The sequence below is a fragment of the Ambystoma mexicanum genome, chromosome 8, assembly GCF_040938575.1.
Source record: "Ambystoma mexicanum isolate Mex_15411 chromosome 8, UKY_AmexF1_1, whole genome shotgun sequence".
NCBI classification, from domain to species: domain Eukaryota; kingdom Metazoa; phylum Chordata; class Amphibia; order Caudata; family Ambystomatidae; genus Ambystoma; species Ambystoma mexicanum.
The window spans coordinates 1,183,300,287-1,183,325,983 of NC_090929.1; positions in this window are offsets into that span (position 1 = coordinate 1,183,300,287).

Genomic DNA, 25,697 nt, shown 5'->3' on the forward strand with positions numbered 1-25,697 from the left:
CAGCACTGATCTGCACGGCTCCTGGATGCTGCTACCGCTGTTAGGTTTGCTGGATGCTGAGGCCTGCTGAAAAGTGTCCTCAGTTTGTGGGTTTAGGCCTCTGATTTGAGTTCTGAATCAAGTTCTTTGGAGTTTTAAAGTCTGAGTGTTGGATCTGATATCTTCTGGATGTTGTGTGGTCCGGCAGAGCGCGTTGCAGCAACTGGATTTGAATGTCCTCTCTAGCTTCCAGTGGCTCTTTTTATGTCTTTTGAAAGTGGGTGTGTGTGCAGCATCACTAGCCAGCCCCTCTCTCAACTGCCCATTGGTCAAGCTTTCCGCACTGCTTTGATTGGGGGAAGGAAATGTGTGTCATGGTGATGCTGTTTTATGGTCTGCAGAAATGATACTCCCCTGTCAAATTGCACACAAATCTATATTTGACCCAAATACATATTTGCACAGGTACACATTTGTTTAAAATTACATGCACCCATCACATATCACATGAGGTATACTCTGTTCAAACTCTGCTCTTCCTGGGGGCTTGCATTCAGAAATGGCAACATTTTGTGCTTTTTAGTGGGTTTTGCAACATCAGATTTTTCTCCAGATTTATACACATGTACACCCCCCTCCCACACATATCTCAGTAACTTTCCAGGTCGCTAGCTTAAACACAGAGTATGTGGTGTCAATCAATAGCAGGGTTTTGCCCCAGAACATCACACAAATTCCCAACGCGTCTTAAAACGTGCACAGAAAAATCACAAGAATTATGGTATCATTTAGCTAATTTTGACAAGTCCGCACCATGAGTTACACATCTTTCTTAAAATCATATTCTGGCCAACAGGGGTGTGTCTTTTCAGGTCACATGGTGTAGAAACCAGTTTATCCAGTTTCTGCCAAGCTAAGAGACCCTGCCCCTCCCAGCTTCTGCCAAGAGGAAGCTATTTTACGGTCCCCCCAATAAACCATCTGCCTGAGTCAAGGCAGGGCTTTGTTCAAAATGAAGCCATTTACGACCACCCCAATAAACCATCTGCCTGGGCCCTTTCTTTAGTTTCTTGCAATCCCCTGGTAATTCAATCAGAGAGTGTGTGACCTCCTTTTGGCAGGAGCAACAGAATGCAGCCAGGCCTGGGAATGCATTTGTTGGGCAAGCCCCCACTCCTGTCGGGGGTAGCTGTCTGGCAGAATTCCAGTTTCCTTAAGCCAGGTTTCAGGTAAAATGTCACTTTTTGTTCCCCAGGTTAAGTCAAGACAATTTTTACATATGCAGCTAGAATGCTGATTCTAAGTTCAAAACTATGACATTTTAACAGTTACAAACTATGTGACACTCAAAAGTAGGTCACTCAGTTAATTTAAACATTTTCGATTTTTGGTAGTTTTAAATCCAGTTTCAGTTAGGCTGCTGCAGACCTGCAGAGCTCAGCCAGTCTTGTTATGAACATTGTTTTGGGGCTCTTCAACTTCCCAGATTTAGTATGCACACATACTTCATTCTGCCAGATGTCCGCTGGTGTTCAGTGAGATTTTTGGATGTGTTGCAATGTTTGAAAATAGGCATTTTGAGCTGGAATTCAGAGAAACCAAAGGTAATTTTAAAGCGTTTTTGAGCTAACAGGCGCTGCTGTTTTACCTTTGGCACCCATTCCACTCATGGAACCCTGGCCCATCATGCTCGCACTGGTGGGTGGCAAGTTAGGCAGCCATTTTGGTGTGCGCACAAACTGCGTGGCTCTCCTGGATTCTGGCGCACATGTGGGCTTTTTGGCCATCTTGGATTTTTCTAAGACCACAGCAGCAAATGTTGCAGCATGATAGCTCAAAAGTGGGTCAGGACACCCAACACAGAGGAGTGTGGGGGAAGGAGAAGGTAAAGAGGAAAGTCTTGAGAAGATTCCAGAATTTAAGAAAGTCCTGCTCAAGACGAAGAAGGAGGGGGAGGCTGTTCCAGAGAAGGGAGCCAGCAGAGGAAAGCGATTGACCACCTGCCCTCTGTTTAGCTAAATCCTTTACACACAAAGAGTTGGTGCCAGAGGAGTGCAGGAGTATAGCAGCAGAATATTTAGTAAGAGAGAGTTGCAGATTGCGTGGTGCCTGGCCCCAGACAGCCTTGAGGAGGATACAGAGGGATTTGAATTTAATCTGTGAAGCATCCGGGAGCCAGTGAAGGCATTTTTAGGGCAGGAGAAATGCAGTCCCTGGGCTTGAGGCCAAAGATAAAGCTTGCTGCCATATTCTGGATTAGCTGAAGAGGTTGCAGAGTGGAAGAAGGGAGATTCAGAAGGAGGCTATTGCACTAGTCAAGCCTAGAGAAAACCAGGGCACGGGTAACATTGAGCTTCTGGGGAAAGGCGAGAAAGGGTAGAATTCCTTTGAGAAGGAAGAGCTGAAAGTGGGACTTCTTGGCAATGTCCTGAGTGTGAGGGAGGAAGGAAAGAGAGGAGTCAAAGATGACTCCAAGGTTTCTGGCTTTAGAAGAGGGAGCAGGAGGAGAGCCCATGGAGGATGGCCAGAGTGAAGAGAAGAAGTTGAGGGCAGGGGTCCCAATGGGAAGGATCTCCGTTTTGCTGGCATTGAGGCAGAGATCATTGGAAGTGCACCAGGACTGGATAGCAGAAAGACAATCAGGGATTATGGAAGGTGCAAGATGGTCAGCAGGAAGTTTGAAGAAGAGTTGTTTGTCGTCAGCATAACACTGGAAGTTGGGGCAGAAGTTGGAGATGAGGAGTGCCAGCTGAGTGAGGTAGATATTAATGAGCCATGGCAAGAGGATAGAGCCCTGGGGGACGCCTCAGGTTGAGAAGGAAGTAGGAGAGGAGAAGGTGCCCAGGATGACTTGAGAGGAGCGGTGAGTAAGGAAGGAGGTCAGCCAGTCCAGTGCCTGCTCCAGGTGTCGTGGAGCCTTCGTATGAGGATGGAGTGGTTGACTGTGTCAAATGCAGAAGAGAGATCAAGAAGGATGATGATAGCGGGTAGTCGGAGTCCAGGGATGCAAGTAGTTCTTCACGGGTGTTCATAAGAGCAGTTTCTGTGCCTCTGGATGCTTGGAATCCAGATTGATGGTCGTGGAGACCACCAACTAGTTCAGTGTGAGAGTTGAGTTGAGTTGGGCCAGGGCCAACTTCTCCTGCAGTTTCCTCAGGAAGGGGGTGATGGAGATTGGGCGGTAGTTGGCTGGACAGGTAGGGTCTGCTGATGTTTTTTTAAGGGGGGCCGCACAAGGGAGTGCTTGAGTGAGGAGGGGAAGGAACCAGTAGCAAGGGAGTGGTTACAGAGATCAGCGAGTGCAGGGGCAAGAGAGCCAATGTTGTCCTTGATGGTTCTGGAGGAGCAATTGGAAACTTGTTTGGAAGAGACCTTCATGGAGCGGACAACTCTGTTGACTTCATCAGGTGAGACAAGGGCGAAGTAGGAGACGGAAGGGGGTGAGTGGCCAAGGGAGGCAATGGGGGTGAGGGATGGGTTGGGAGAGTGTGTAACAAGGCTGTTCCTGGTGTCCTGAGTTTTGGTGACACCAAAGTGAGAAGTGGGAGGCAAGTGCGTTGCAGAGGGTCTGAGAGGGGATAGGGGGAGAGGATACTGCAGAAGGGTTGGCTAGTTTGCTGCAGATTTTGAAAAGTTCAGCCGTGTTGTTGGATGTGTTAGATACCTGTACCTAAATCTGGGCCCTTTTTTTGGCATGGATAGAGAGCCTTTATTGCCTTTGGAGCAGGCGGCAGGCCATTTTGTCAGACGGTGCACCTTAGGTTTGCCACTTCTATTCCGCAGCTCTGCACTTTCGTTTCAGGGCTGCAAGTTCAGAGTCGTACCAGGTGTTGCTCTTAGAGGCGGGTTTCAAGCAGATCTTCATGATTGGGCAAGAATGTCAAGAGTGTTGGTGATGGACAGGTGGAGGTTGCTGAGAGCAGTGTCGGTGGTAGAGTCTGAGTTGGGGGGAAAATGGGGGATAAAGGTGGAAGTGAAGTCCTCCACAAGGCCTTCTGGGGCCTGGGGCCTCAATACCTTCAGCTCTTTCTTCCTAAATACCTTCCTTCTCTCTCTTCGGCAGGGGCCTCCCTCGGGAACAGCCTCCCTGCCTCCCTAAAACTTGAAGAGAACCATCTTCGGTTCCGTAAACACCTCAAAACCTTTCTCTTCGCGTCTGCCTTTTCTCCTCCTCTCCCTTGCTGATTTCTTGGCTGACACGGAAACGGCACTGGTTACCGGACCACCCTCTGACCGCGGGCCTAGGTCCACTCCCCCGCCAGTCACACTCCTGCACTGCCTTCCTGGCTACCCCCGCACTTGGTGACTGTTTCTGTATCCCTACAGTCCCCCTTCCTGCACTTATCACTGGATGTCTTCACTTACCCTATCACTTGCCACCTGCTGGCCGTACCTCTATTTATTGTTATTTATTTATTGCTCTTATCCCTTGTACTGCACTGTCCTCATCCCCTTCCCCCCCGCACTTCTCCTCCTTCCCCTCCCATGCACTTGCACGATCTGAATAACACCTGGCCTAGTAGGATCATTGTCTGTCTCCCCTTGTTCCCCCCATCTCTTGCCTCGTCACGCCTTGAAACACTTGTGTATAGGCACGTTATAAATGCCATATCATATCATATCAAGTCAGCAGCTGCCACTCGTTTAATCGGGTGGATGTTATGCCAGGGGGGGTCCAAATGGATGTTAAAGTCACCAAGGAGCTGCAGGTTGGAGGAGGCAGAAAGTAACGCAGAAAAGAAATCAGCCCATTCAGAGAGGAACAGGGAGGTAGCTCCAGGAGGCCGGTAAAGGGTAGCACTGGTCACGGTGGAGGAATGAGAGATAACCAACTTGCATACCAGGCTCTAAAACAAAGAGTAGAGCTGAGTGGGTAAGATGGAAGAAGGTTAAGGCAACCCTGCCACCAGTACGGTGCGGTTGTGGCTTGGAAATTATCTTAAAGCTGTCTGGAAGGAGAAGTCAAAAGCGGTGACCGAGCTGGTATTGGACCATGTCTCAGTAAGAGTGAGAATGTTAAGGTCAGTGTCTTCAAGAAGGAGGCAGATGTCACCATAGTGTTTGTTGGCTGAGTGGGCATTAAGGTGGGTTGCTAGGTGGAGGTGGTCTCTGCATTTGAAGGTTTTCTGAGGTGGTGTACAGGGACGTGGATGGCAGAGGGGAAGTACGGGGAATGGCCAGAAAAGGAAGAAAGTTAATGACAGATGGAAGGTTCCGGTCAAAGAGAAGGAGGTTGTCCTGAGGACCCTGAACCAGAATAGTGCCAGTGTGGTAGACATTAATGATGCAGCGTGAGGAGAAGAAGCCCACCAAGAGGACTTCCCACTTGGTTCCACCATTAATGGGGGAGGATGTGAAACGGCAGAGAGTAGAGAACAGATGAGAAGTCCATAGGTCTGGAGAGGGGAAAGAGAAGAGGATATCAGTGAAGATATCTCTGGAGGATGTACTGACATGAGTGTCTGTGAGGGGAAGGCCAGGATTTGCACCCAGGATGTCTTTCTTATGTTTTTTTCCGTCCAGATTTCGTAAGAGAGGGAGGATAGGTGATAGTGTAGCAGTTAGAAAAGGTTGGAGAGATGTTGAGCACCACCTCAGTGGCAAAGAATAGATGAGAGAAGGAAGAGAGAGGGGAGGGGGCTGCACTGCCCAGTCCTGGACCCTTACTCACATGCAGCCTAGTAGTTAAAGGTGGGCAGAATACAATGCAGATCAATAGGTGAGGTGCAGTACAATGCAATGTACAACAAGAATGCTAGATGTCAAAAACAGTTCAAATGCAGTGCACACAGGATGGAATTTTTAATGCAAACCCACCAAGATTCGAATTCTTACAGAAGGAAAACAAAGCAGTGCACACAGGCTGGAATTTTTAATGCAAACCCACCTATATTTGAATTATTACAGAAGGAAATCAAAGGAGTGCACAAAGGATGGAATTTTGAATGCAAACCCACCCTGATTCGAATTCTTAAAGGAGGAATACAATGCAATGCATTGTGCAAAAACAAAGCAAAGTCACAAAGCAGTGCACACAAGGATGATAGATGAAAGGAGAACAGCACGTGAAATAAAATTACACAAATGAAGAACACAGAGAGCCGTGTCGAAGCAGGAGGTCCATGGAGAAAAGGCAAGAAAGTGATGTTACAGTTATTGGACAGAGGGATAGCTCGAGGAGGCAGTAGGAAATCCAACCATCACTTATGTTGGTGTAGAAAGGCGGGAGCCTGAGGCGCTAAGGTCCAAGTTCATGTGGCTGCAGGAAGTGCATGGGCAGCAATAGGGGGGGGCAACCGAGCCCAAACAGACCCGGACAGGCTCCGACAGGACCTTTTTGTGTGGGGGCTGGCTTGAAAGCCTGCCCGCACCCGATAGGACCAAAAGAGGAGTTCCTGCACCAGTCACGTGCAAGGCATCTCCGTTTCCATGGCAGCCCTCGGACACACCTAGATGTCGAGGATGAGGGCGGCCATATTGGTATGGAGTGGCTTCCCAGGCTTGCTAGCTGGGTTCCTGCCCTTTGTTCTTTTTTTATATTTTTAAAAAGGTCTGCAGTCTGCCTGCAGATAGATGTCTGTGGCCTTTGAAGTCAGGCCGTGCAGTTGTAGGGTCTCTGTGCTGGTGAAGTAGAGTGCCGAGCGCCGTGGACTTGCTCACTCTCTGTGTTCCTGACAGCAAGCAATGCTTAAGTGCTGAGATGAGAGGCAGGGGGAGTTGGGGGAGGGCGAATGCACCAAGTGTTGTTTTCCAATCAATGTACTTCAGTTAGTGATAACGTTTCCAAATGTTGGTTATGCATTTTTATTATGTTCTCCTCAATACACTTAAGCAAGTAATACAGTTTTCAAATAGGGTTCTGATTCTTAATTCTTAGGCACAACTGTATTTTGTGAACATCTTCATGTGCATACGTGTGTGCATTGTGTATTGGCTAAAAATCGAACTAGCTGGGAATGTCACCTGGTAATTAAATGGTTCGGCAAAACAATTTGCTGTTGTATTTGCAAAGCTGTGAACTTCACAAAATCACAGCAGTGGAAAAATATCTTTCCACTCCATAAATCTCAGGTCCGTCTGCCAGCCTAAGTATGGTAAGTATGGTTACTGCATTCTCCATGAAGGTAAGTCATATACAACCACCCTGAATATTTTCCTGATTCTATGTGAAGACCAGAGGCAAGCATTATGCTTAAACTTATTTAATGCTACTAACCAGCAGCCTTCAAATCTCAGAAAAGAACTCGTACAAACAACGTTTAAACCTTTTTTTAAAAAAATGTTCTAACTTCTTCCAATCCACTGTAAACTATCTGGGGAAACAATCTCTCCCCATGAGTCCTTTCCTCTTTCAGTAGTTTCCCTTTCCAAAATCCAACCAATGAGGCCCCTCCAGACTCCCCATGTCATGTTCTGTCTGGGTCCCTTATTGTTCTTTTTGCTGCTTTCCAGCACATAAGTTCTACTTTTAACTTGATCCAATTTTCATGTATTAACTTAGTGGATACAGTCTATGCATGTGTATTTTGTACTAATATTAGCGTTTGCAGTGCTCATTTAGCATTTTATGTATATAAACTGACTGACATCATTATAAGTGCTGAGAGCACGCTGTGCAAGCTTATTGCAGCGCTATTTATGAAAACATTCCACTTTGTGCAGTGGCGAATAACACGGCTGCCTGGATCTATATATTAGTATTAGCAGCATTGGAGCGATTTGCCATGCTGCGTTAGCCTTGTAAGACAGCAGACTTCCACTGCACGGAGAACGCGTCCCGAGGAGCATTAGTTGAAATCAGAGGCAGAGCCGCGTCTGTGAGCAATTCCACTCTTGCCGCTCGTGACGGCGCTCGTGCCCCCCTTAGTATAAAGTCATTGGGTGGCAGAATAGCTGTATAGAGCACATTCCGTCGGCGTGCCCGAGAACATCTTCATAACAACGCGGCTCAGTACGCCGACCTCCATTGAAGGAAAGCACCTCACTACGAGCTGTACGCTCGGAGGCTAGGGACAGGAAGACCTCGCTGATGTGCATTGCAAGCTGGAGAGCACAGAGATGGTCATATAAATCTGCGCACCAGCAACAGGACAAAAGGCTTGGCAGCAGGCCAGGAATTAGCACAATCCTGCTAGATTGTGATATGCAGGTTGAGCACATGACTAAGGATACATTGAAAAGAATACAAAAGAATATATATATATATATATATATATATATATTTATATATAGTTATATATACACAAGAGAAATAATACCATTAAAATGTTAAGATCCAGTGGATTGCAGTTTCTGGGGAGGAGACCCCAGTATAGCAGCTGTGAATGCAGGCAGATTCACACTGCATCAGAGTCTCATCACTTAAGTGGAGGACACAGTGCCTGGCTGGAGCATGGCTGGGTCCTGGGGCGAAGGAAGCTAGGAGGAGGAGAGCCAGACTGTGGGATGGACTATGAGGCGACTGAGGAAGGTGAGGATTTCCTCAAAGAGGAGCAGGAAGACCTAACCTTCTGTTTTAAAAGAGTCCTGTGAGACTCTCTGGTGCAGGCAGTCTCACAAGGGTTTGAGCCCCTTCAAGACTGGAGATGCTAGAAGCTCTCATCAGCAGGAACAACCAGCCCAGGCACAAGATCGCCGAAGACAAAGAGGACAATAGTCCGGGAGAAGGTCCATCCCCTATACACCCTCAAGACATGGATGAACATTAGGGGAGTCATACGACCCAGAACAGGCGATCCTCTTCTACTCCCCCGGGTCAGGACAAAGGGAGAATTGAGAAGCCCCTGGAGGCAGTAATGCATTCCAGAAGCTGAAAGAGGCTTTTCTGCTAGAGTCGGTGATTCCCAGCCTCTCACCCCCTGCCCCAGGGTTGTAAAATATAGGTGATGAGCACACAAAAACCTACTGGCAAGCACGTAACAGGGCCAGGCCCATCCAAGAGGCCTAGAATGCAGGAGGAAAAGGAGGATGAAGCGTCCGACATATTTGACCCGAAAGCCATTAGGCCCTAGGACCTCCGAGTGTTCACCTTCACCTTAGGTGACAGCCTACATGGCCCAGCACCTGTGGAAGCCTCTGGATACAGAGGTTAGGTATCACATTAGAACCGAGTGCTCGAGGCCTGAGCTACTGGGTAAAATAGCAGACACACCGGAGGGTGCTCAGTTTCATCACCAAAGCAACCAAGGATGCCCGCAAAGGCATAAACATACTTGCAAGGGGTGCCAAGACAAGTTCCTGGATCTAGCGGGTCCTAGAGCTAAAATTATGTATCTTGCAGAGAGGGCTAAAGACACAAGGGAACCCATAGATGCCCCTAAATTCGCCGGCAAGGAGCAAAGAGCAGTCTGCATGTTAGGCAATGCAAACTGCGCGCTATCGTCAGAGAGAAGAAGGTGCATGCTGCTCAAGATCGACAATAAACTAGGTGACTTGGCAACCTACGAGGCAGATGAGACAGCACAGGGTCTGTTATTTGGAGCGACATTTGCGAAGGAGATCTATACGTTTGTGGGAACTTTTACAGTGTTAGAGAAAGCAGATTTGTCCATTCAGAAGATATTTCCAGGAGTGTTTTTGTTGAGACTGGTCACTACATGGGTCGGATGATCAGTCGATACCAGGTGCAGAGATGACCTTGCAGCCCTAGAGTGCAATATTGGGAGAGCAGGCAGCAGGACACCTTCTTCCCGTCCGGAGGTCGAGGGCCCAGAGGTTGTGGAGGTAGAGGCTTCTATCCTCACCAAGGCACAGGAATAAATGAGAGCATTGCAGGCGGAGTACCGTCCAGTAGAAGGGAGAATGAGTCAGTATATTGACAATTGATCCGCGCTATCAGGCATGCCTGGGTATTACAGTAGCAGTGTCCAACTAGAATTTGTGGATTTCCCACACCAAGATCAGCCCCCGTGGCTGATGTGATCTAGTAGAAGCACAACTATTGGAGGAGGAGCTGGAGCAGCTCAGGTTGAAAGGGGTTATAGAGAAAGGTTTTCCGCAGAGACGGGAATACTACAGCAATATTTTGCTAGTTCACAGGAAGGGGAAGGAGAGACCTGTGATAAATCTCAAGGGACTCAATAGCTGGCTCTTGTACCGGCATTTCAAGATGGAGGGGATACATCTCCTCTGAGACATTCTAATAAAGGGAGGCTGTCTAATGAGGTTGGATCTCAAGGGCACATATCTTACCATACCAGTCGTGGATGAGCATCATCCCTTTTTATGTTTTCTGTGGAAGAGGCAGATCTGCCAGTTCAGGTCTTCAGCACCCTTGGCATTCACCAAACTAATGAGGCCAGTCGCCTCAGCGATTTGCGAGAGAGGGGATCGGATGATAGTGTACTGAGATGACATCCTATTCCCGCGCCAAGAGAAAAATAACAGAGACTCGATCAAGTGCAGTGTGCAACTTCTCTCCTCTCGTCACTAAGATTCCTAATAAAATGGGAGAAGTCAGACCTGACCCCCAGCAAACGTATGGAATTCCGGGGATTCATAGTAGACATTACCAAAGAGACGCTGGAGCTTCCAGCGCCCAATCTCAGAGCTATCAAGAAAGAGCTGAGAGGGGCTCTGCAGAAGCAGGTTATATCACTTCGGAATCTGGCCAGAGTAGTGGGGCTGCTAGCATACTCAATACAAGCGATCTTCCTGGGCCCTTTGCACTACAGGGCCCTTCAGAGGGTGAAGATACAGCACTTGCAGAAAGGGCTGTGACATCACCAGGGCATTCCCTAGATGGCGAATCACGGGCAGAAGTAGTGCGGTGGCTCCACAACATGGAGGCCTGGAACAGGCATGCCATTGTCTCGGGAGGATAGCTCAGGGGCAACATGCTCATCTTGGAAGCAGGAAACAAAGGTTCGATCCCCGGGTCCGCGCTTAGAAACCTATGGGTATTAAGCGCATTATAAATAACCAATTATAACAATTATAAATCTTCGGGGATGCCCCAGACCTGGTTATCAAATCAGACACAAGCAGATCAGGTTGTGGCGCAAGATGTGGCCAACTGGAGACAGGAGGAAGGTGATCACAGGAGGAGTTATCCCTGCACATCAACTACTTAGAACTCCTGGCGGGATCCTTCGCAGTCAGAGCACTCATGAAAGATTGAGTGAAATGTTGCGTCCTTCTTCAGATGAAAAACATATTGGTGGTCTGGAACATCAATCATCTGGAAGGAACCAGATTGAGGATACTAGCGGAGTTAGCAATAGAATTCGGGCACTATTGCCTCAACAACCAAGTGTACATCATGGCAGAGTACCTGCCGGGCATGCAGAACGCTGTAGCGGATTGGAACTCTCGTTATGTGAGGGACTCCAATGATTGGAAGCTGCAGAGGGAGACGTTCTAGAAGATTCAGGATCTGTGGGGTATTCTACATACAGACCTCTTTGCATCCCGTCTGAATGCGCAGTTGCCCAGGTACTCCAGCTGGGGACTAGACCCTGAAGCGGAAGCCACGGATGCTTTTCTCCAGAATTGGTCCAGACAGACTCACTACGCCTTTTCCCCATTTATCATGATAGCCAGGACCCTGACAAAGATTCGCGAGAGAAAGAGGTAGTAGTGATAGCTCCCAAGTGGAAATCGCAAGCATGGTTTCCAATTCTGATGGAACTTTCCTCGGATTCCCTGAGGAGGATCCCATTACAGGAGGACCTGCTGTCCAATTCAGAAGGGTGTCCACATCCTCTGATTCAAGTACAGAGCCTCCGGCTGCTGGCATGCAGAGTTTCGGGCGATGATCGAACATGCCGGGGATTTCGGAACAAGGTTCCTTATTCATCCTGGGCACCTGCTACTCTCAGGAGCTATAGCGCTGCATAGCAGCAGTGGGAGAAGAGGTGCTAGCAGCATAGTGTTCATCCCGTTTTGGCCCCTGTAGTGCAGGTGTTACATTTTCTAGCATCTTTATCACAGAGCGGGAAAGCATTTTGGACAATGGGCGTTTGTAGATCGGCCATCTCCGCCAGCCATGAGCCTGTCACATTGGTGAGCACGCAGCAGTAGTACGGCTACATAAAGGTGTTAAAATGGTTAATGAACCTTCTGCAAAATACACCTCATTACGGAACCTTAACAAGGTTGTGGACTTGTTCACGTGGTGGCCAAGCAACAAGCAGTTGTCAGGCAAACAGTTGTCTGGGAAACTAGTGATGTTGTTATGCCTACTATCGTGCAGACGAGTATCTGATGTTAGGGCATTGGAGATTGACAGGAAAGTATTCTATCCGGATGGCATGGTTTTTAACATCGCCAGACGTACCAAAGAAAATTTTGAAATCATATCCTACCCGTACAAGCTTTGCGGGGCACAGTGTATTCAAGAGTATGAGTGGCTTTCAGCGCAAGTTAGGCCGCAGGGCATATCGTAGTTGCTGATTGCGCGTAGGAAGACTTTTGAAGCAGTAGCTGTGGCCACCATTGCCAGATGGGATCAAGAAATATTGCACTCGCGGGTATCGATACCACAATTTTTGGCGCACATTCTGTGAGATGTGCTATGGCTTCTAGAGCATTTACGGTCGGAGTCTCTCTGCAGGATATACTCAAAGCGGCCGAATAGTCGAGCGGCTCCACATTCAGGACTTTTTACTTTAAGCCGGTATCTGCATTAACAGTGGCGGTAGTAAGAAGCTTTGAACAAGTATAATGCCCGCCTCCGGTCTTCACATAGAATGTAGATTACCCAGGCGTATAGCGCAGTGAGTCTTGATTCTATCAAAGAGACGGAGGTGAGCATTATCCCGCCCAGTGAAATACAGGGATGGAATAGGTAACTGTTCTTTAGCGTATTTCCCACCCTAATGGTGCATTCTCTGTTTAAGGACATTACCAGAAGACACCATGAGAGGCCGTAATGCAAGAGTACAGCCAGAGTGATGAAGACAGTACAGCTGGTCCTTGAACAGCCGGATTGTGTGGCTGCCCATGTTGGGGTTATTTTAATGACATTTCTGTGGTTTGGTTTTGGTTAGAAGTTCGAGTTGTCAAAAAGAAGAGGAAGGGATCCGAACAGGACATAACATGGGGAGTCTGGATGGTCCTCATTGGTTGGATTTTGGAAAGGGAAACTACTGAAAGAGGAAATGACTCATGGGAGAGAGAGTTTTTTCCCAGATAGTTTCCAGTGGATTGGAAGGAGTTAGAATTTTGTTTTTTTTAAATGGTTCAAAAGTGGTTTGTAAGACTTTTTTCTGAAAACTTTATTTATATTTTCCAATAAAACATATAACAGGATCAACAATAGGTAACAATTCTCAAAAGTTCTAACATTAGTATTTACAGAAAGTACAAACTATCAATGAGTTAAATTAGTAATTCCTAAAACATTATAATTATCCAATGAGCATATAAACAAACATACCAATACCCTATTGTCGTCAACCCTCTATACACAATTAGTAAATCTGTATAAGATCTAAAACCAAGAAAAAAGAGGGAGAAAACATGAAGAAAGAAAGAGAATGAAGAAAAGAGAGAAGAAGAAAAAAATTAAGCGCCCCACATAAAACATAGACACACCCCACACCCAGCATGCCTTATATTTCTCATAACCCACAGGAACACGCAGCTATCAGATGTAATTCACTAAACCCACTTCTATGCACCATACAAATCATTAGAGGGTGACCAGATATCCAAATAAATCTCTTCCTGATTTCTCCTATAATACATATACTTTTCAAAATCTGATAACAACTGCATATCATTGACCCAATCTTCCATGTGTGGCTTTTTCCTAGTTTTCCACAATCGCAAAATGTGTTTCACTGCCACTATTAAAGCCTTGTTAATCCAGCACCTATTCCTTCTAGCAGTCATACTTCTTCCTCTATCTGATAAAAGAATTGTTGACAAGGGTGTCCTCGGAAAGTTTACAGAAAATACTGTATCCAACCGATCTAACACATCAACCCAGTAACTCATTGCTCTTGAACAAATCCACATCATGTGAACCATAGTCCCTATCTCTTTCCCACATCCCCAGCATACCTCACTATCCAGGAGACCAAACCCATGCATATGCATAGGTGTCCAATACAGACCACCCAGAATTTTCTGATGAACTAGTCGCAAGTTCAAATCCAATTTACTCCTTTAACCCGCCTGCAGTATCTTCCCCATTCATCTTCTGAAATTTAGCACTGCAACTCATTCTCCCATTTTTCTTTCAGTCTATCCCATGACTTAACATTAATATCTTCTAGAGGCATTAGGTTGACGTAAGAAGATACTGCGCATGGAAATGATTTCAGTAATTTACATAAGACAGGTTCAGTTCCCAGTGAGCCTGACAACATTTTTAACCTTTGACAGAGAAGTATCTTAACTTCATTATACCTAGCCAACTCCCTCATTCCCAAACCAAACTTCCTTTGCAACCCTAAAATGGGAACCATCCGTCCATCCTGTATAATGTCCTCTATCCTTAAAATACCTTTAACAATCCAACTACTCCAATATAGAGTTTTTTTTGCCAGCTGAAGACTAGGATTTCCCCAAATTGAAGCCTTGGAATGCAAATAAATATTAACCAAGAAACTAGAGTCAAACGTGTTGCATTTATAGTTTGCAATCTAACTCGTCTTGATGAAATTCTTTCCATCGAGTAAATATTGTCCAATTTCAACGTGCGAAATACCTCCTTCTCAATTATAAGCCAAATTGGCTCATAACTATCCGTGGATACCATATAATGAGCAGCCGTTTTTAAAATAAAGCCCCTATGGTACTTAACCAGATCCGGGCAACCGAATCCACCCTCCTGCACTTTACGCAACATGATATATTTAGGAATTTTGGCTTTCTCCTTCTGTCCCCTGTTTGTAGGCGATACACCAGCGCTACATAGGGACAGATTAGTATAGGAGGAAGGGATATTCAGAATTCAACTCTATCCTTTTCTGTCCTCCTCCACAGCCCTGTTTTACTGCTGGCGGTGAAATACGCAGCAGTTGTTAATTCTCTTGAAAAATAACCATGCCCTCAACCACAGTAGTTTTTCCAAAAAACAGGTTGTCGCCTGGTTTTGGAAAACAGACTTTGTTTTGGTTTTTCACTAAATCACATCACAGTTGGTACTTGCCCCATTTTTCGTGTTACCCCTTTCTCCTTCTCACCCCATAGAAATCTCTTAAATGTATTATCAATCCTTTTTAATAATTTCTTAGTAAAAGGCAAGGGAAGTGATTGGATTAAATATAACACTTTTGGCAATAGAGTCATTTTAATGGCATTACCCTTAGCCCAAATTCCCAGATTCAAACTTTCCCATTTTCTGATATATCTAATTAGGTCACTAATCAAAATTTCAATATTTGACCCAACAATTCCTTTCAAGTCCCTGGTGAGGTATACCCCTAAATACTTAACTTTCAAATCAGACCATTTACAGTTCAAATCCTCAAAATCACCCCTCATACATCTCTCTGAAATTGGAAAAACCCCTGACTTTTCCCAGTTTACTTTGTGATGAGAATGTTTACCCACTCTTTCAAAAGCTTTCTTCAGGGCACTACTTCCCTCCTTCGAATTTGATAATATAAATACCATGTCATCAGCATATGACAAAACTATGATTTCTGTGTCCCCAAACGTTAGGTCCCTTGATACCATTACCCCTACGTATATATGCAAGAAAGGATTCTATAGCTAAATTAAACAAAAACGGTGACAGTGGACATCACTGCCTTGTACCCCTCTCCAATTTAAACGAAGCAGAAGCCTCATTGTTCACCCAAATTCTAGGTGTCGCATCACCATGAAGACATCTGATAGCTTGCAAGAAATGCAACCCAAATCCTAATTTTTGCATCTTGAACTCCAAAAATGCCCAATTCACTTGGTCGAAGGCTTTCTCCGCATCAATAAATACAAGTACTGTTTCCTGAACCACATCCCTTGGTAATCACAATATATCAATAATGGTCTTGATATTGTCATACCCGGACCTATTCCTCATAAATTCTACTTGTGATTTGTGTATTAGGCCCCCAATAAATGTATCCAACCTATTAGTTAACACTTTAGAGAAAACTTTAATATCCACATTAAGTAAAGAGATGGGTCTATAATTACCACACTTCTTATGATCCTTTCCTGGTTTCGGAATCACTGTTACAAGGGCTTCCCGCATTGATCGGCAAATGGTCCCTTTGCAGATGAAATCATTGAACAGATCATAGATAATGGGAGCTAGCGTATCCCCAAATGATCTATAAAACTCTGAAGGCAAACCATTCAATCCTGGTGACTTGCCAACATTAAGTTTTTTGAGGGCTTTTAAGATCCCTCCTATTTCAAATTTTGCATCTAATGCTTCTGCATCTTTAATTTTTAACTTGGGAAGGTCCAATTCGCTAAAAAAGGTCTCTTGTTCTGACTCTAATGGAAAAGTATCTTCGTGTAAATAGCTTTGTGATAAGAACAGAAACATTGGCAAATGTCTGCATTCTTAATAACATTTTCACCCTGTGCATTCTCAATATTTTGTATAAATGATATGATTCCATCATCCCTTTCAATCTATTAGCCAGTAATCTACCGCTCTCATCCCCACTCTCCCAGTACCTTTGCTTCATAAAACGATACCTTTTTCAGCCATTATATTTGTTTTATGTTTCAGTTCTTCCTGTGTACGAGACATTTTTAGGCGATCCTCCGTATTTTTTACATATCTCCTGTAACCCTGTTTTCCTAGAGTATGAGGTCCTGTTAATTAATTCACCCCTTATGGCAGCCTTCAAACTATCCCACACAGTTTGAATATCCATAGAACCTATGTTTTCCTTGAAAAACATCTCAATATAGGCTTTGAGGTGATTTACTTCATTGTCATTTCTTAATATACCTGCTTTCGTGCGCCATTTTAAGAAGTTTGATTTTTCTCCACCTTCTGCCAACCTTAAATCCACCAAAGCGTAATCAGAAATTTCACGTTCCCTAATGCTTGCACTCAGCAACTTACCAACCAATCTCTCCGATATAAGTATCTAGTCAATCCGGGAAAAGGAATCATGGCTTGGCGAATAGGAGTATTCTCTACTAGAGGAATGTATAATCCTCGATCCATCTGCCAGATTGAATCTTTCAAGGAACAAACCAAACTCTCCACTGATTCCATAATTTGTGAATCTGCACACTGCTGATCAATCAACAGCATGATCAAGAACACAATTAAAGTCTCTACCAATTATAATTGTGTCACCCTGCATATCACATAGCAACCGCATAATAGTCTCAAAGAATAATTTATTTGGAGGACATGGACCATATACACATCCAATTGTAATAACATCACCACTATAGAAAATGTCAACTAACAGTATCCTACCTTCTCCATCCATCACCACTTTCTCAATTTTAAGAATAAGTCCCTTCTTAAAGAGGACAATAACTCCCCTTGATTTTGAAACATAACAATTTGATATCTCACAAGGATACTTATTGTTGTTCAGATATTTCCTAGATTCATCCAATAAGTGAGTTTTTTGTAAAAGCACTACATCCGCCTTTGTTCTCTATAATCTAGCCATCACTGTTTTCCTTTTCTTGGGGCAATTTAGACCCTTAACATTCCAAAACACAAATTATATCACAAACACCTTACATATTTGCAACCCAACATGCGCTTAGTATATATCTCTGTTCACACATCTCAGTCAGTGAATAATCTCTTGTTAATATGCAAAATCCTCATGTGCATCCTATTTACACTGCTCTCCATTATGCATGATTCTACCTTACAACATGCAACCAAGACATAAAACAAACAGAGACAGTACATTACAACAACAAAAAAGAAAAAAAAGAAAATAAATCTGCAAAAGATTTGACCTATGCCCATCCACGTAAGACAGAACCATCTAAGAGCATTATCCTGAATTGTCAAACTGTGTTCAAAACCTAAGACTCCCGATTAACGGTTTCCATTATCAGAAAGAAATTCATCCACATTTCTTCTCCTACTGCATTCCTAAATTTCATAAACTATGTTACAAAAGTCATGCACACTCCCAAATCATTATAACCTCCCACCATCCAATCCGAATACCATATCTTACAGTGAATGTTTACACACTAAGTCTCCTCATCCATTCAGCTGTATCTATTAACCTTTCCCCACTCACCATCAAATCCATCTCTAATATTATGTAAATTCTCAAAATATCATAGACTCCCTCTCTAAATTTCAATAATGAACACTTTAATGTGTATTTGTCGTCCAATAATATGCCTAAACAAAACATACTAATTCCTTTCCCAATAAGCATAATATATTGTTCATATTACATGGGAAATATTTAGAGAAGGATAATACTGTGCCAATTTGAAACCACTTCTGCCCAAAGAAGTTTAAAAAACATATGTAGCATTTGTTCATTGTTGGCAATTCAGACCCTTAGTCACATAAAGATAATAAGTGCTCATACATGTAAACCCACTTTCGAAACTGCATGGTATCAGGGTATCCCAACCAACAATTCGAAGAGCATCCCACAAATGTTCCAGCCACCCACTCTCGCTGGATTACTATGAAACTGTTTTATATACATTTTGCTCTCCCACGTTTCTCAATGCAGGTTTAGTCACCCATCATACCTGTTCAGCAGCCATTCCTCATATATCTTGTTGTTTGAAAGAAAAGATACCAAACTTAAAGGGAGTTAACAGCAAAAACCAAGGTAGAATCATGTCTAAACAGTATAAACACATACCCTTTATATAATGAGCCCCAAATGGTCTAAATCACGGTGAGCAAACCATATTAAATACATCTCGTTCTTGATTATGCCGGCTCTCAAGACCTCCATCTGAAACAGTAACTTCCAGAATATTGCGCATGGAATATCCATTCCATCTAATATCATGAAAAGCATATTAGCAAAATCAGCGTACCCATGCTTGAAATACAAGCACAGAAATTATCTTATCCATGCAAGCAAACCATATTAATTACATCTCATTTTGGTTTTGCACCAGTAACTCCTTATTGTGCGCGTACACATTCATTCTCTCTCACATCACGGAATGCAGATTAACAAGGTCAGTCTACCCGCGATATAAATGAATGTTCATTATTCAAGCTGGACAAATATAGGCAAGTAAAATGCTTGCATACAGTGTATCCATTATCACAACGTTCCTCACCGTACTGTGTGAAAGATCCAAGTCTCCAGGTACCCATGCTGTGTAATCGCCACTCACTGATGCAGTCATTGAATAAAAATAATCAATCAAATTAAAACCTCTGATGTCGAGAGACCCACACGAGTTCCCCAACAATGCACCACATTCTCCTTATCATACGGGCCCTTCCAGCACATACTGTGTATCATCCGGATGATCAGCAAAGCAACTTCCTGGATTACGTGGTCATGCTTCACATTCGATGAGGTCCTTTACTCGAAACCGCCTGCATATCGATCTTTCAAATAAAAGCAAACGCACCGGCAGTTTTCAACAAATACTTTACCAATATGTAACATTTCCAAAAACAAAAAAAAAAAAAAGAAGAGGTATGAATAAACTATATTCAACATAAACCACATTCAAACACAACACTAGATGTAAATTAAGCTGGTGAAAACAATCATCTCTTCTTTTTTCCTGTGTTTTTGTGACCTGATGTAGCTGCTGATTCTTCCATAGGCTCTTGATCCAAATCAGATGGGAATACTTCAGCTCCTTTATGTTCATTGAAAGAGTGAACCTGTCCATCAATCACCACCCTAAAAATTGCCGGATAAATCATGTAGTATTTTAAGTTTTTATTCCTGTCTCTTTTGCCAATTTAAAAGTCTTGCGCTTCTCAAGCGAGATCCCCCATTTCTCATGCTCTTTTAAGAACCAATTCCTTTACAGGAAATCTCAGGAACTTTATAATAAAGTGCCTTGGTCTTTGTCCCATAAGCCGGCTTTGGACAAAATGATTTATGTGCTCTTTCAATTTCAAGAGGTATTTTGGGATCCAATTTAAGCAGCTTCATCAAGTTCTCATCAAGTTCTTCTCCAGAAAATCCACAAGGCAGTTCCTCTCAGCATTTTCAGGAAATCCTGCTATCCGTATGTTGTTTCTCCTAGAAATATTTTCCTGCTCAGAGATTTTGAGGGTTCATTTCTCATTTTGCAGCTGTAAATCCCGTATCTGTTCAGTCATCCTCTGTGCTCCTTCATCCACTGAAGTCAGATGGTTCACCATAGAGTCAACCTTAGTGGATAACTCAGTAAATCTCCCCTCTGAAGCAAACAGTTTTGCTTTAATATCCGCTATATCTGAGGTAACCTTGGTTAAAAGTTCCAGGATTTTGTCTACCCGCTTTCCATCTTCCCTAGTGTCAACATATCCACAGGGCCGGTTTTACAACAGATTGCACCCCAGGAGGGAAGCATCGTTTGTGATCTCATGCATGTGTCATGAGCTGAGCAGCGGGAGTGGGGACTATGAGTTAACAAAATTGTCAATGCAGGCATCTGCTGAATTTCATGAACCTCAGAAAATAGCAATAAGAGGGTCAAACCCGAATAGGCCTGGTGATGTTAGTCTGCTTTTGCTCTTCATTTTTTAGTAACAATGACCAGTTTGCTGCTGTGACTCAGGTCAGAGAATCGACAATTTCAGATCTACACTAATGTCATTCGTATGACCTCAAACATTTAGCCACTCTTGAGAGTTGATGAACTGGTCTTGAACAGTGTTACTCAAACCTCCAAGAACAAACCCACCGATAGCTGTACAAGCCCGTTTATCTCAGCATTAAAATACATGCATTTATGCAATATGTATTGCATCAAATATTTCACGGGAAGTTAAATATATTTAGGAGAGACACACGTAAACAATATCACTACTCCATGTGAGTGGTAAAGTCTACTTTAAACATGCAGAGAGTTAACATGCATGTACAATTCAACATAGCTCCCAATGTTAATGTTGGAGAGGTGGCATTCTAAAATTATGACATTACAATATGGACTTTACAGTGAAACACATTGCAGTGCATTACCGCGGCAGAGAAATGGCAGTTCGAGTATTGGGGTTTGTTTCGCTCATGCTCGTGAACTCTCAAAATTCTTTAATGTTTCCTTCGTGATCACTCATTTTAGCTCCGACAGCACCATGAAACTGTAAGATCACAATGAAAAATGATGTCTACCATCCCAACATAAAAACAAAAACAATCAAATTCTTATAAGGTGCAAGGCAACCTTTTCTTGGGACTCGTTAAGTTTACTTTTTGCAAATTACTAGTCACGTGCTGCTTGAATAACATCGGCCCTTGCACATTGTGCAGTGTATAGACGAATTTCATTTCAAGGGACTTGGAGTACTGCGGGTATCAGGGGAAGCATCTCCAGTGTACCCCAAGCATAGTGCGCTTTTCCCTCCACCCCTAACCCCCAGCCTTGCAGCCCTGCGCTTTTTCACATTCTCCATTATGGTAAAGAACATTGTCCCGAGCTTGGGAGAGAAATGGACTATGCCGAAGGAGCTGCCTCCCCAGGGTGTGTTTAGCTGCTGGTAAATCAAATGCAGAAATGGGTGGCATCCAGAGCCCCACGGTCTGAAACATCTTTTGCGCACTGGTTGGTCACACGACAGAAAGTGTGAGCAGGTGATTCCCCAACACTTAGAGACCTGGCTTTGATTAATGTGGCATTAGCTAGTCATGGCCATTTCCCAGCGTTTGTGTTAAAGGAGATCGGAAGCTGTACCGTGCAGGGTATTTTAAAGGCCATGAATTGATGCTACATCATGTTGCCCCCAATGGAACAAAGAAAGTGAAGCATGCATCCTGCAAGTCTGGGTATTTGCATTATACGGAACACGGGCTATCCGTCCATGGAGACGGTTTCTACTGTAGTTGCTGAGTCGCTTTCCCAAGCCAGCTGCTGTGCAGACTTCGCTCAGCTTTTGGTCCAGTGCCTGCATCCATCCTTCACACCATCATTCACAAGGCGCGTTTGTGTATGTGTTTGTTTATCTCGTTAGACTAGCGTGATTGCTATTCCAAACAAAAGAAGCACAACGACAAAGAAGAGTATAAGACAAGTCTGAGCGAACAGTGAAATGTATGAAACTCTTGCACTAAAATAAAGTCAGCAGTGCATGCCCAGGAAAGAGGGAACGACGAACAATATGCTCAGGAGCAGGAACTAGGGGGGCATAGTAACCCCCAAACTGGCCCAAGCGTGGTACCGTCTCCCAGGGCCTCGCCCTCGAAGTGATTTTGGCCCAGCCAACGGACTGACCAATCCAATCCTGCTGGAACGTGCAACTGTCTAAGATCTGCTGACGGTGACACTCTGCCAAGGTCTCCCGAGAACCGGCCTTTTGATCTCCTGAGGAGAGTCCACCACCAGTGCTCCTTTTTGAAAACAGTGTCTAGCTTTGTGGCTTCCAGAGGCTGTTCTTGGATGGCCCAGTCATCTCTGCAATACCATTTAAAAATAAATAAAACGCCTATGCAGCAATAGGCCTTACCTGCGAGGACGGGAGCAGGAGGAAAGAAGTGTGCTTGCCTTGGTAGGATGGAGTTACTGCTGGGTTTCCTGAAACAAGGCCAATCAGTGAGGGCAGGATGCAGCAACTGTTTGTATTTGCTGATTCTGCTGCTGCTTGGCAGTGTGTGCTTGTGATGGGAACAACTTCAGGATTTAGTGACCCACACGCTCCTCTGTTCTGTACTGGCCGGGGCCGACAACACCAGCCAGCCCCAATCGATCCACACTTCAGTGTCAGTTCACGCCCATAGTCTGGAGGAGGGCACACCGCACGTGCGCCCATGGGCCTGGCTGGCGCCAGCAGCGCCGGAGCCACCCGGGGCTGGGGGAAGGTAATAAAGCAACAAATGTTGCTAATTTATTTGCCAATTGCCCTGCCCTGCCTGTGGGCCGAGGCCAGGCCCGTTTCTTTGCCCGGTGGAGGCAGGCAACAGCCCGTGGCGCAATAGCCCCGGAGGACACAGTTGCCCCGGTCTCTGGAGTCTCTGGAGGGGATGGAATTCCCCAGTTTGTGGGGCGGCGCATTGACGTTGGGGAAAGTTCTGCAAGTGAGGTGCTGGCGCTGCCCCTTCCGACTGTAATGTCTGGTAGTACAAAAGTACTATGTGACATTACAGAAGTCAGAGGCTCCCTCTGACCACTTCATGCCACTTGTGGTGGGGGGCATAAGCACACCAATAAAAACACTTTAGGTCCCCCTGCAGCTAAAACCAGCCCATTTCTTCACAATGCCGGCAGGAAACTGCTAATGGTGGCCCATTAGTCACTAAATGGTTTTGTGCTGGCATTGAGATGGGAGGGGAGGTGCTGTGGGCTGTGGGGAGTGGGCGTGCCTTGCAGGGACGCACTGTGGGCCCCGACATGGTACAAACAGAGACCCGTTTGGGCCCATGGTGCGCCCCTGCAAGCCCAGAAAATGGCCAAAATAATAGTTTAAAACAGCGCTATTTCTTTCATGCCGCTTCTTTTCCAAACTATATATCAAATACACTTTAAACCACTTCCATGGCACTAGTGATGAGTTACTTCACTATGCGGATAATAGTTTTGACCAGTGTTGCTGAGAAAATATTCTTTAAGCTACGAACCGGTTTATTTATTTATTTATGCAATGTTTGTCGGGTACATGGAGACGGATAATTTATTTATTTATGCAATGTTTGTCGGATACCTGTATGCGACACACATTGCATAAATAAATATGCAGGTACCTGACAAACTTTGCATGAATAAATAAATAATCCGGGTCCATGTATCCTTATAACAAGTCAACAGACAGACTTTACTGTATCAAAGCATACACTTGATTCCCATTCAAAGAATGTTAAAGTGATTGTTTATTGGGTTCAGGTGTCTCCTTGTCATTGCCCTTTTGGCTTAGGTTGCCTCCAAACCCCCTTCTGCATCTTATGTTCTTTGTTGGTTGTATATACTGCATCCTGTGCCATATTCATGGTCTCTTGGTTGGTGTGTCCAGTCCTCATTATCTGCAGCCTAAGTGGGACTGGGGCATAAAATTGGCTTGCGCACCAGTAAAAAAGTGGCCCACCGTTGCAAATGGCAATTCATTCCTTGTGTGGTGGACTGTTTGACTTTGGGTAGGAGTTCCTTAACAGTATCGTTTGGGAATGGCACGCAGGGTGCAGTGGGAGCGGTGCGCGGGGTGCGGCAGGAGTGGAGCGTGGGGTGCAGTGGGAGTGGCGCATGGGATGGGGTGTGGGGGGGCTGCGCATTCCTTGTGTTCCTAGTGTTTCGCCCTGGGCACTACATGGACTAGAAACTGCCCTAGCCGAGGCCACAGCCTGCAGCAGTGCCAGTGGTAGAATACACGTGTAACACGTTAGTTTCCTAACATTATAAAAATGAACAGGCACATTCATTTTTATAATGTTAGGAAACTAACGTGTTACACGTGTGTTCTAGCACTGTGGACTGCTGGTGCAGCGCCCCCTAGAGGCTGACTGACGTCAGGCAGCCGCCTGGGCTGCCTGATGCAAAGACCAGCCCTGCATATCCACCTTTTTGCCACTCGGCAGGCTGAGAAGACTCAGCAGTGGTAGGATCAGCCATTGTGGCAGTTGGAGATAAGCTCAGGAAGCAGGAGCTCCTGCCTCAAGCTGCCATTCCTGGAGCAGCCAGATTCTAGGTTTTTCTAAGATTTTGAGACGTTTTAAGCATAATGCTCACCTCTGTGTCTTCAATAGAATCAAGACTCCCTGCGCTATATGCCTGGGTAATCTTCATTGTAATCCACAGTCGGTTATGTTGTATATAATGTGTGCCACTCATTATGGATTGTACCAGTGAAGATATTTATGTGTCTCTCAACATCTTCTCTTTGAACCATTTGAAGATAGGGTAACCTGGCCATAATTTTATCTAAGGAATTAGCCATTGATGGAAGATGGGGGAAATAATTGGAATCATTATATATTGGAGGTAATGTTAGTTGTTTACCATAACCTACACTTTCCCTAATATAGTGTCTGCTTAGTTTCAAAATATTACTCCCAGTTAGTTTAATAACAGTGGCTCCCAGAGAGAGACATCTTTTTCAGATAACATCTCATGTGCAAGCACACTGCACATGCATGCCTGTTACTCCTAGCATTCTATGGCTGCACTGAACTTCCAATCAAGTGGTGCAAATGATCATATGCTGCAATATGTTGTAGCTGCTTAGAAGTAAGAAGGCATGACATGGTGGAATGAGAAATCACTGGAGAGCATTTCATCTTATTATTATTATTATTATTATTATTATATATTATTTATTATTTATAATAGTGCCACACGCCCATGGGCCTCATAGCGCTGAAAGGATAAAAAAATAGCACACAAGAGAAATCGTCAATAAAAAGTGAAAGGTCATCAAACACTGCCAGGCCAGGAAGCAGAAAGGAGCCTAGTCAGGAGCAAATAAGTAGGTTTTAAGGACGTTTTTGAAACATGAATTGGAAGGAATACAGCAAAGGAAAGAAAGCAGACTGTTTCAGAGTGTTGGAGTGGCAAAGTCAATTATTGTTTTGCCGGTACGCTGCAAGTTGAAGCGACCGACACCCAGCTGAAAAAAGTCATTGGAGCGAAGACATCTCCTTGGAATAGACAGTTTGATGCAACTGGACAGGTAGGCAGGTCCAGAGCCTTGAAGGCATTTATGTGTCAATGTTAGAATCTTGACTTTAACAGGTGCCTGAACT